The following is a 10,829-nucleotide window of genomic DNA, read 5'->3' as shown; positions in this document are numbered from 1 at the left end:
AAAGAAGGTTCTCAATTCCATCATCTGTCGCATTACGATACGCTGTTGACTGTGCCACATAGTTTCGTAAAATACGCATGACATAATCTGGCGGAAAAGCAAAAATTTATAATATTAACGTGGAACTTTTTAACTAGAAGAATAAATGTACTAACAGTACGATCGTAAATACATCGCTGTTATTGTATAAACACACCTAAATATTTAACTGCATGAAGCCATAATCGTCTAGAACATTTAAATACGCACTAGTGCAGTCCAATTAGCTCCATATGCACAACAGCAAGCGCAACAAGGACGTATAGTTCACAAATGACATATGTTTATAATTTCAAAAATAGCCATTTCCTCAACAAGGGAGTACCAGCACTGCAATAAGTGACACGCAACGAGCCCAGCTAGTATGCTTCACCCAAGCACGACTCATACGGCTGGATCACCTAAATTGTCAGGCCTAGAAGAGCGCACTGTCAGGATAAAGAACACTTCATTGCAATGTCTTATAACATTTGATAAGAAGAGATAATCAACACTGACAATTTATAGGAACACTTACTTACTTACTTACAGTTCACTCGTTCATTGAAATCAAGATTTAAGTTTATGTCAGCAGTATTCCAAAATTTATTTTTGTGATTTTTATAGCTAAAATGCACCAGTTTTCCTAGTCATTATTTGGAATCTGAACACTGTTACCAATTTTTGTGGCTATATTTGGACATGTCGAATTACTGAGGTGGGATTTTCCCTCTTTTCTCAACTTAAAACCAGGTAGACAAGCAACTGGATGGGAGAAAGAGCAAAGAAGCTATTTGCTCTTCTGCGTGAGGCAAAATAGGACCGGATTCTTGTCACATTAGCGTGGTGAATATGTACAGTTGAAGACTTCAGTGCATGGGAAAATCAGGAAGAGGACACTATCTGTCTGCGGATGTCATCTGGCTGATGACGATCAGTTTATTATTGACATCACTTTCCCATCGGCGTTCTTTATTTCATCATTACTTTTTGAGAGCCGAATGGGGGACTATTTTACCTCCGGAATATTTTACCCAAGAGGACGCCGTCATCATTTAACCATACAGTAAAGCTGCATGCCCTCAGGAATAATTACCTCTGTAGTTTCCCCTTACTTTCAGCCATTCGCAGTATCAGCACAGCAAGGCCGTTTTGGTTAGTGTTACAAGGCCAGATCAGTCAATCATCCAGACTGTTGCCCTTGCAACTACTGAAAAGGCTGCTGCCCCTCTTCAGGAACCACACGTTTGTCTGGCCTCTCAACAAGATACCCCTCCGTTGTGGTTGCACCTACGGTATGGCCATCTGTATCACTGAGGCACGCAAGCCTCCCCACCAACGGCAAGGTCCATGTTTCATGGGGGGAAGGCATGTTGTTTTTTTTCCTTTATTGATTTTCAATTCCCCCCGAAGGGGCGGGTTGGCAGCAGCTTAGTACGCTGCTCTACAGCCTACAGACTTTTATTTTAAAAAACGGAAGAAGAAAAGAAACAAGAAAAACAGGCGATAAAACGGTGACGTCAAGTGTAAAATGGCGGAAAAATGCGGAAAGTTAAAACAGAAAGCAAAAGGGGTTGGCAACGTTAATAAAAGACACAGGAATCAGACAAGTTACATAGCACACACACAATTAAAAAAACACGGCGACAGTCTGGTTTCTGTTCGCAAGAGATAAAAGGCACACTCAGCGACAGTATGATGGCCGTTCGCAACATGGAACACCCACTGTAAAACAATCACTGTAGAACACTCAATGTAGAACACTGCACGAAAGTGGCGGCGCAAAGATCAGAGTTCATAGGAGGGATAAATGGAGGGAGAGTGGGTATCATCCGGGAGGGGGAGTTGATGGAAGCCACCTTGGGAAAGGAGATGTAGGGTGTAGAGATGGAGGGTAGGGGGGACACAACAGTGAAGACGTGGCAGGGGGCGGGGGTGGGAGAGGAGAGGAGCAACCAGGGGGTGAGGGGGTTCAAGGCGGCGGGAGGTGTAGAGGATGCGGATATGTTCGAGGAATAGGAGCAGATGGGGGAAAGGAATGAGGTCATAGAGGATCCGCGTGGGGGACGGGAGGCGTATACAGAAGGTGAGGCGGAGTGCATGACGCTCGAGGATCTGGAGTGACTTATAGAATTGGGGAGGGGGGACAGATATCCAGGCAGGACTGGCATAACAGAGGATGGGACGGATTAAGGATTTGTAGGTGTGGAGGATGGTAGAGGGGTGCAACCCCCATGTCTGGCCAGAGAGGAGCTTGAGGAGTCGGAGGCAGTTGTGGGCTTTGCATTGGATGGAGCTTAGATGAGGGATCCAGGTGAGGTGACGGTCAATGGTGAGGCCAAGGTAGGTGAGGGTGGGGGTGAGGCGGACAGGACGGGCGCAAACAGCAAGGGAGAAATCCAGGAGCCAGAAGGAGTGAGTGGTACGACCTACGATGATTGCCTGGGTCTTGAAAGGGTTGAGTTTCAGGAGCCACTGGTTGCACCATGCAGCAAAAAGGTCAAGGTGATTCTGGAGAAGGCGTTGGGACCGTTAGAGGGTAGGAGTGAGGGCGAGGAATGCGGTGTCATCAGCATATTGCAAGAGGTGTACTGGAGGGGGGGGGGGGGCCATATCTGCTGTGTACAGGAGGTAGAGGAGAGGGGAGAGGACAGAGCCCTGGGGCACACCTGCAGAGGGGTAGAAGTGTGGGAATCAGCATTATGGATGGTAACATAGGAGGGGCGGTGGGAGAGGAAGGAGGCTATCAGACGGATGTAGTTGATAGAAAGGGCGTCGGTTTGGAGTTTAAACAGGAGACCGGGATGCCAGGCACGGTCGTAGGCCTTTTCGAGGTCAAGGGAGACAAAAATGGCGGAGCGACGGGAGTTAAGCTGGAGGGAGAGGAGATGAGTGAGGCGGAGGAGTTGGTCATCAGTAGAGAAGGAAGGTCGAAAGTCACATTGGGTGTTGGGGAGGAGATGGTTTTGGCGGAGGTGGTGATGGATGCGCCGGGAAAGCATGGATTCCAAGAACTTGCTGAACACCGATGTGTGACAGATAGGACGATAGGAAGAGGCATCAGATGGAGGCTTGCTGGGGGGAAGGCATGACTAGGGCCTCCTATTTATGCCAGTCTTAGGCAGGAAGTGCGCATGCGTGGAGGCGCCAAATTCGATGGCCTATAGCGAAGATATCAACCGATAGCTGGAAGGACAGTAACGCCACATGCAAGACGGAGAACCGAAGACATCGGCGCACGCGCGGAGGCTGCCGCTGCTACTCTGCCCTGCCATCGGCCGACCCAGCGACCTCTGTCGGAAGCCGCAAGCAAAAATCCGCGTCCGCGTTTGCGCGTGACCATCCTCCCGTTGTCAACAAAATATTTATGTTGCTGGCGAATCGTCATCCGTCGTATGACCAATAGTATTCCTCTCTGGCCACTGCTGGATCCCAAGCTGTGCTGAGCTGAAAGCCCGTGTCGCTGTTTACAAGATTCGCCGAGCTACGTATTTGTTTTATAAAAAGTACGGTATTTAAATTCTTGTCCTTTAGTCTGTTGTTTAAAATACAACATTAAAAGATACACGTAAGGTGTATAAACTCTTCTCCTTTAGTCTGTTGTGTTTTAAGTAATTATTTGTCTTACCTTGGAGAAAACCCTCTTTGCAGGAACTAAAGTCGCTGGACACCACGAAAATTTACTGGCAATTACACGCAACTACACAGTATACTAATACACAAGCATGCTTGTCTATCACAGGCTTTTCAAAATATTGGTGTAGGTCAATTATGGAATCACTGACTGGTGTAAGACATCGACGTTAGGCTGTTGCTGATTGGACAAAAAAGTACATCATCCGATTTCAAACTGTTAGACGTATCAGTAGACGTACTAGCACTGCACATGGATGCTTCTGTTTCAGGTATTATTGTTGTAGTTGATGCGATGATAGCAGCATACTCTTTTTGAAGTACTTTGAAATATCCCGAAACAAGTTTTTTTAAACCTAGGATCTAATAATGTCACAAGAATGTTAACAGTCACTGTGTTATATGGTTTCACTCTTTCATTGACTGATTTAACCAAGGAATCTAGAACACAGTTCGTCCTTCATTAGTTGGTTGTGGTTTGTGGGATTAAAGGGACCAGACTGCGATGGTCATCGGTCTCAATAGTTGTTAATGTGCTCTACAAATCTGAAAACTTTGCAGCAATACCTGATGTAGGAGGTATAATTAAGGAAGCAGTGATGTCTGACTCCTATGAGATTTTTGCTGTTGCTACTTCAAAAGGTTCAAGAATGTCTATTATCTCTTGTATAGCTAAGTAATTTTCTGCTGTGAGGGTAGGCAGTGCATTTGAACTTTCATTGATCTAAAGTTCACTTCGTACTACCAAAATTCTTTTGAGTGTGTGGCATGACCGATCCATCGAGTCGGCACCTCTTGTGTCAGTCTGTTCTTTTTTGTTTGCTGTTTTTTGAACATTGCGCAGTTTGTCACTGGCTAGTGCAGAGTTATGAAAGAAAGTCACAGTATCCTTCGTTTTCAATAAAAATTTTGGAAAATGTTTCTGCTTTGAAACAATCTTGTACTGTTAAAGTGATGCAGTGGCCAAAATAGGGTGAACGTCGAAACCTGAAGATTTCGCCAACTTTTTCGTAACTGCGGTGCTGTTTGTAACCACTAAAACTGTCTTATCACGGACACTGTATTCTAGTAAGATCTGATTGATGACCTGAGAAAATGTAATTCTAAAGTAACCTGCCAGTATGTCCGAAATTTTGCATAATATTGTCGAAAAACTTCTTTTCTTCAACGTCTTGTTATCTGAAAAATTACTTTCCTATATAAAAAAATAATTCTCATAAAATTCGATGTTACGTTGAGCTCCAGCTTCTTAGAAGCACGGAGAAAGCAGGAAGAGGAAGAGGAAGCAGAAGAAGAGGAATGTCACCGTAGGGAATAGGGATGCGAGAGAGGAAGTGTTTACTGGTCTGTCGCGCATTGCTCTTACCTTAGGTGTGCATACTTGCTGATGAACTGCAGTAGATACGGTATAAACTGCACATGGGAATAACAAGGTTGAAACAGCGTTGAAGAGATAAAGGGTGTCTTGCTCACTCAGTATGTTTTCTCTCAGTTGATTTGACACTCAGTACAAAACAAAAGGGCCATCACTCTATTGCAGTGTTACAGCTGCTACATCGCTGAGATCGGCAGCAAGTTTGATCTTAGTGCTGTCGACATAAAGTGTGAAGCTTGCAGAAATTTTGTTGATTGTTCCGTTTTTCGTCGGGAGAAGGACACGGAGCGGAATAAAGAGCACGAAGGATAAGGAAAGGTGCAGTGGGAGATACCAGTGCTGGCACCCTCACGCATCGTACCGATGTATTCCTATAACATACTCGCGCCGCTCAGAGTTTGCACTTGACAGAACTTGATAGACAGCGTTTCGTCGGCTTCACTGTAGCGGCGATAAAACAGCTTCCATTACACAATAGCTGAGAGTTTTCCATTACCACCAGAAAGTTCGAGTCAGTTGTAAGGCACTATATTTACGGCTTGCTATGGTTAGACTTTTTTGGCAGATATATGGATTAACATTGTCGCTGTTTTACACTACTGGCCATTAAAATTGCTACACCACGAAGATGTGCTACAGACGCGAAATTTAACCAACAGGAAGAAAATGCTGTGATACGCAAATGATTAGCTTTTCAGAGCATTCACACAACGTTGGCGCCAGTGGCGACACCTACAACGTCCTGGCACGAGGAAAGTTTCCAACCGAGAGTGTAAGGAGGAGCAATGCGTACCATCACGTTTCCGACTCTGATAAAGGTCGAACTGTAGACTATCACGTTTGCGGTTTATCGTATCGCGACACTGCTGCTCGCGTTGGTCGAGATCCAATGACTGTTAGCAGAATATGGAATCGGTGGGTTCGGGAGAGTATTCCGGAACGCCGTGCTGGATCCCAACGGCCTCGTATCACTAGCAGTCGAGGTGACAGGCATCTTATTCGCATGGCTGTAATGGATCGGGCAGCCACGTCTCGATCCCTGAGTCAACAGATGGGGACGTTTGCAAGACAACAACCATATGCACGAACAGTTCGACGACGTTTGCAGCAGCATGAACTATCAGCTCGGAGACCATAGCTGCGGTTACCCTTGACGCTGCATCAGAGACAGGAGCGCCTGCGATGGTGTACTCAACGACGAACCTGGGTGCACGAATGGCAAAACGTCATTTTTTCGGGTGAATCCAGGTTCCCTTTACAGCATCATGATGGTCGCATCCGTGTTTGGCGACATCGCGGTGAACGCACATTGGAAGCGTGTATTCCTCATCGCAATACTGGCTATCACCCGGCGTGATGCCATGGGGTGGCATTGGTTACACGTCTCGGTCACCTCTTGTTCGCATTGATGGCACTTCAGCGGACGTTACATTTCAGATGTGTTATGACCCGTGGCTCTACCCTTCATTCGATCAGTGCGAAACCCTACATTTCAGCAGGATAATGCACGACCGCATGTTGCAGGTCCTGTACGGGCCTCTCTGGATACAGAAAATGTTCGACTGCTGAACTGGCCAGCACATTCTCCAGATCTCTCACCAATTGAAAACTTCTGTTCAATGGTGGCCGAGCAACTGGCTCGTCACAATACGCCAGTCATTACTCTTGATGAGCTGTAGTATCGCGTTCAAGATGCATGGGCAGCTGTACCTGTACACGCCATCCAAGCTCTGTTTGACTCAATGACCAGGCGTATCAAGGCCGTTATTACGGCCAGAGGTGGTTGTTCTGGGTACTGATTTGGCAGGATCTATGGCGCCCAAATTGCGTGAAAATGTAATCACATGTCAGCTCTAGTACAATATATTTGTCCAGTGAATACCCGTTTATCGTCTGCATTTCTTCTTGGTGCAGCAATTTTAATGGCCAGTAATGTATAAGCACCGAAAGTTTTAATTCTGTTCCGATTCGTTAACACAATGGAAGCACTTGCACATAAATCGCCACAAAATCAAGTCGTTTATATACTCGGAAGACAGCAACACAGTAACTGTAACGCCACTGCCAGCTGATTTTGCTCTGCTGTATTAATTTTGGTTCAGACGGTGTTGAGGTTTGTGTTCGTTTCTCACTTCTTAGTCTGCTATCGCCCAAACTCTCAAGTGCAAACTATGGGCGCGGAGGTAACAATGTTTTGAGAAAGAGGATTATAGAGATATTTATGTTCAAGTGCTTATTTGTAGTAATTAATTAGAAAATATATTAAGCCTGATGTAACGCAATTATTGAATGAATTGTAACGGTTGGCAGTGTTCGTAAACATAAGACAAACGAGACGACGGCTTCAGATTTCTATCGACAAAAGTGGTGAGGGGGACTGGGGACGGGTTGAAGCTGCCACGAAATACCACACAAGTTTCGCCGACCTGACTTACACCGACATGTATCGATCACAAGAATGAAACGGAAACTCAACATGGCATTGACGAGTTAAAGAAAGAAACATTTTAAAAAATGTTATTTACGTGTACATAGATTCTGCGTAGTGATGGCCTGCAGTTTTTGTCACTTTTAATACACGTGAAAGTAATTTTTCGTCTGTAATAAAGTGGCAAGTCAGTGGTAGTATGTCTTCATTCGCGTTGCTTTTCCACATGTCCGTTGTAACACTAAAAAATTTACAATTTGTAAGGGTTTCCTCTAATTTATTTTTTAACTCTTTCTATAGTTTTGAAATCAGTAAACACTTAAGTGTGGTTTTATCTGGCAACTGATATCTGTTGTCTAAGGCACAACAATATTTTTCAAACCTTGATGGTCGGAAGTTCTGTATGGTAGCATATCGATAGCAATAGTTTTTGCAAAAAGAGAATAAAGTTTTTTTTTACTTTTGAACTGGCATCGTACAACTGATTTCTGTTAAAATAATTTTTTATAGAGCTTTTCGATTCTTTTGGTTACACCTCTTGCACATGATCTGGCTCACAAGTTGATCCTTCACCCTTCAGTTCTATTATTAATTCGTAGTTCCTAGTTATTCACCATGCTTTTTTTAGTGGTCTCTTAAATTAGTCCTATTTCCTGATCATGTTTACAGGTATAATCTTTAACGCAGATGATTCACTTTATAAACTGACTACGATCCCCAACTTCCTTGAAAAAATTCCACACAGATGATTGATTTTTGCGGTTCATTTTCAAAACCATAACAAAAAAGTTCTATTTACGCACCTCTTGCATAAACAAAATAATCTTGTAAGCGTGGAATTTCCTCAGCCAACAGAGACAATCGGTGGTTTGCGAAAAGTACTTATCGTTTCATGTTGGCACCTTTTGGAACACTTCCTCGCTGTTATGCCGTTTGTCTCACTGCTGCTAACGACAGCGATTCAACAGTTGTGGCACTATAGCAGCGTGATGAAGGATAATCCTGTTGTTGTGTGGCGTTTAAATAACGGAATGAGTGACGAAGAAGCCATTGTTGGCACATTCTACATCTGCATCTACATGGATACTCTGCAAATGACATTTAAGTACCTGGCAGAGGGTTCATCGAACCACCTTCACAATTCTCTATTATTCTAGTCTCGTATAGTGCGCGGGAAAAACGAACACCTATATCTTTCCGTACGAGCTCTTCTCTTATTTTATCGTGGTGATCATTTCTCCCTATGTAGGTCGGAGTCAACACAATATTTTTGCATTCGGAGGAGAAAGTTGGCGATTGGAATTTCGTGAGAAGATTCCGTCGCCACGAAAAACGCCTTTCTTTTAATGATGCCCAGCCCAAATCCTGTATCATTTCAGTGACACTCTCTGACATATTTTGCGATAATACAAATCGTGCTGCCCTTAGTTGAACTTTTTGGATGTACTCCGTCAGCACGCAGCAGTATTCTAAAAGAGGACGGACAAGCGTAGTGTAGGCCTCCTTAGTAGATCTGCTAAATTTTCAAAGTCTCCTGCCAATAAAGCGCAGTCTTTGGTTAGCCTTCCCCACAACATTTTCTGTGTTCCTTCCAATTTAAACTGTTCGTAATTGTAATACCTAGGTATTTATTTCAATTTACGGCTTTTAGATTAGACATTTATAGTGTAACCGTAGTATAACTAATTCCTTTTAGCACTTGTGTGGATGACGTCACACTTTTCGTTATTTATGGTCAACTGCGAATTTTCGCACCATTCAGATATCTTTTCTAAATCGTTTTGCAATTTGTTTTGATCTTCTGATGACTTTATTAGTCGATAAACGACAGCGTCATCCGCAAACCATCTAAGACGGCTGCTCAGATTGTCTCCCAGATCGTTTATATAGATAAGGAACAGCAAATGGCCTATAACACTTCCTTGGGGAACGCCAGAAATCACTTCTGTTTTACTCGATGACTTTCAGTCAATTACTACGAACTGTGAACTCTCTGACAGGAAATCACAAATCCAGTCACATAGCTGAGACGATATTCCATAAGCACGCAGTTTCACTACAAACCGCTTGTGTGATACAGTATCAAAAGCCTTCCGGAAATCCAGAAATACGGAATCAATCGGAAATCCCTTGTCAATAGGACTCAACACTTCATGTGAATAGAGAGCAAGTTGTGTTTCGCAGGAACGATGTTTTCTAAATCCGTGTTGACTGTGTGTCAATACATAGTTTTCTTTGAGGTAATTCATAACGTTTTAACGCAATATATGTTCCAAAATTCTACTGCATATCGACGTTAATGATATGGGCCTGTAGTTTAGTGGATTACTTCTACTACCTTTCTTCAGTATTCGTGTGACCTGTGTAACTTTTCGCCGGCCGCGGTGGCCGTGCGGTTCTGGCGCAGTCCGGAACCGCGAGGCTGCTACGGTCGCAGGTTCGAATTCTGCCTCGGGCATGGGTGTGTGTGATGTCCTTAGGTTAGTTAGGTTTAAGTAGTTCTAAGTTCTGGGGGACTTATGACCTAAGATGTTGAGTCCCATAGTGCTCAGAGCCATTTTTTTGTGCAACTTTTCCGTCTTTCGGTACGGATCTTTCGTCGAGCGAACGGTTGTATATGATTGTTAGGTATGGAGCTAATGCACCAGCAAGAACCAAATTGGTATACAGTCTGGACCAGAAGACTTGCTTTTATTAAGTGATTTAAGTTGCTTCATTACTCCGAGGATATTTACTTTTGCGTTACTCATGTTGGCAGCTGTTCTCGATTCGAATTCTGGAATATTTACTTCGTCCTCTTTTGTGAAGGCATTTCAGAAGGCTGAGTTTAGCAACTCTTCTTTGGCAGTACTGTTTTCGATAGTAACTCCATTGCTATCACGGAGGGAAGGCATTGATTGTTTCTTGCCGCTAACATACTTCACGTACTACCAGAATCTCTTTGGATTTTCTGCCAGGTTTTGAGACAACGTTTCTCTGTGGAAACTATTATAAGCATCTCGCGCTGAAGTCCACGCTAAATTTCGAGCTTCTGTAAAACATCGCCAATCTTCGGGATTTGGCGTCTGTTTAAGTTTGGCATGTTTGTTTCGTTGTTTCTGCAACAGTGTTCTAACCCGTTCTGTGTACCAAGGAGGATCAGCTCCGTCGTTAGTTAATTTATTTGGTATAAATCTCTCAATTGCTGCCGATACTATTTCTTTGAATTCAAGCCACATCTGGTCTACACTTATATTGTTAATTTGGAATGAGTGGAGATTGTCTCTCAGGAAGGCGTCAAGTGAATTTTTATCTGCTTTTAAGGTTCAAATGGTTCAAATGGCTCTGAGCACTATGGGACTTAACATCTGTGGTCATCAGTCCCCTAGAACTTAG

This window comes from Schistocerca piceifrons, chromosome 2, assembly GCF_021461385.2.
Source record: "Schistocerca piceifrons isolate TAMUIC-IGC-003096 chromosome 2, iqSchPice1.1, whole genome shotgun sequence".
Classification (NCBI taxonomy): domain Eukaryota; kingdom Metazoa; phylum Arthropoda; class Insecta; order Orthoptera; family Acrididae; genus Schistocerca; species Schistocerca piceifrons.
The sequence above is the reverse complement of the archived record's forward strand: the minus strand, read 5'-3'. Positions refer to the sequence as shown.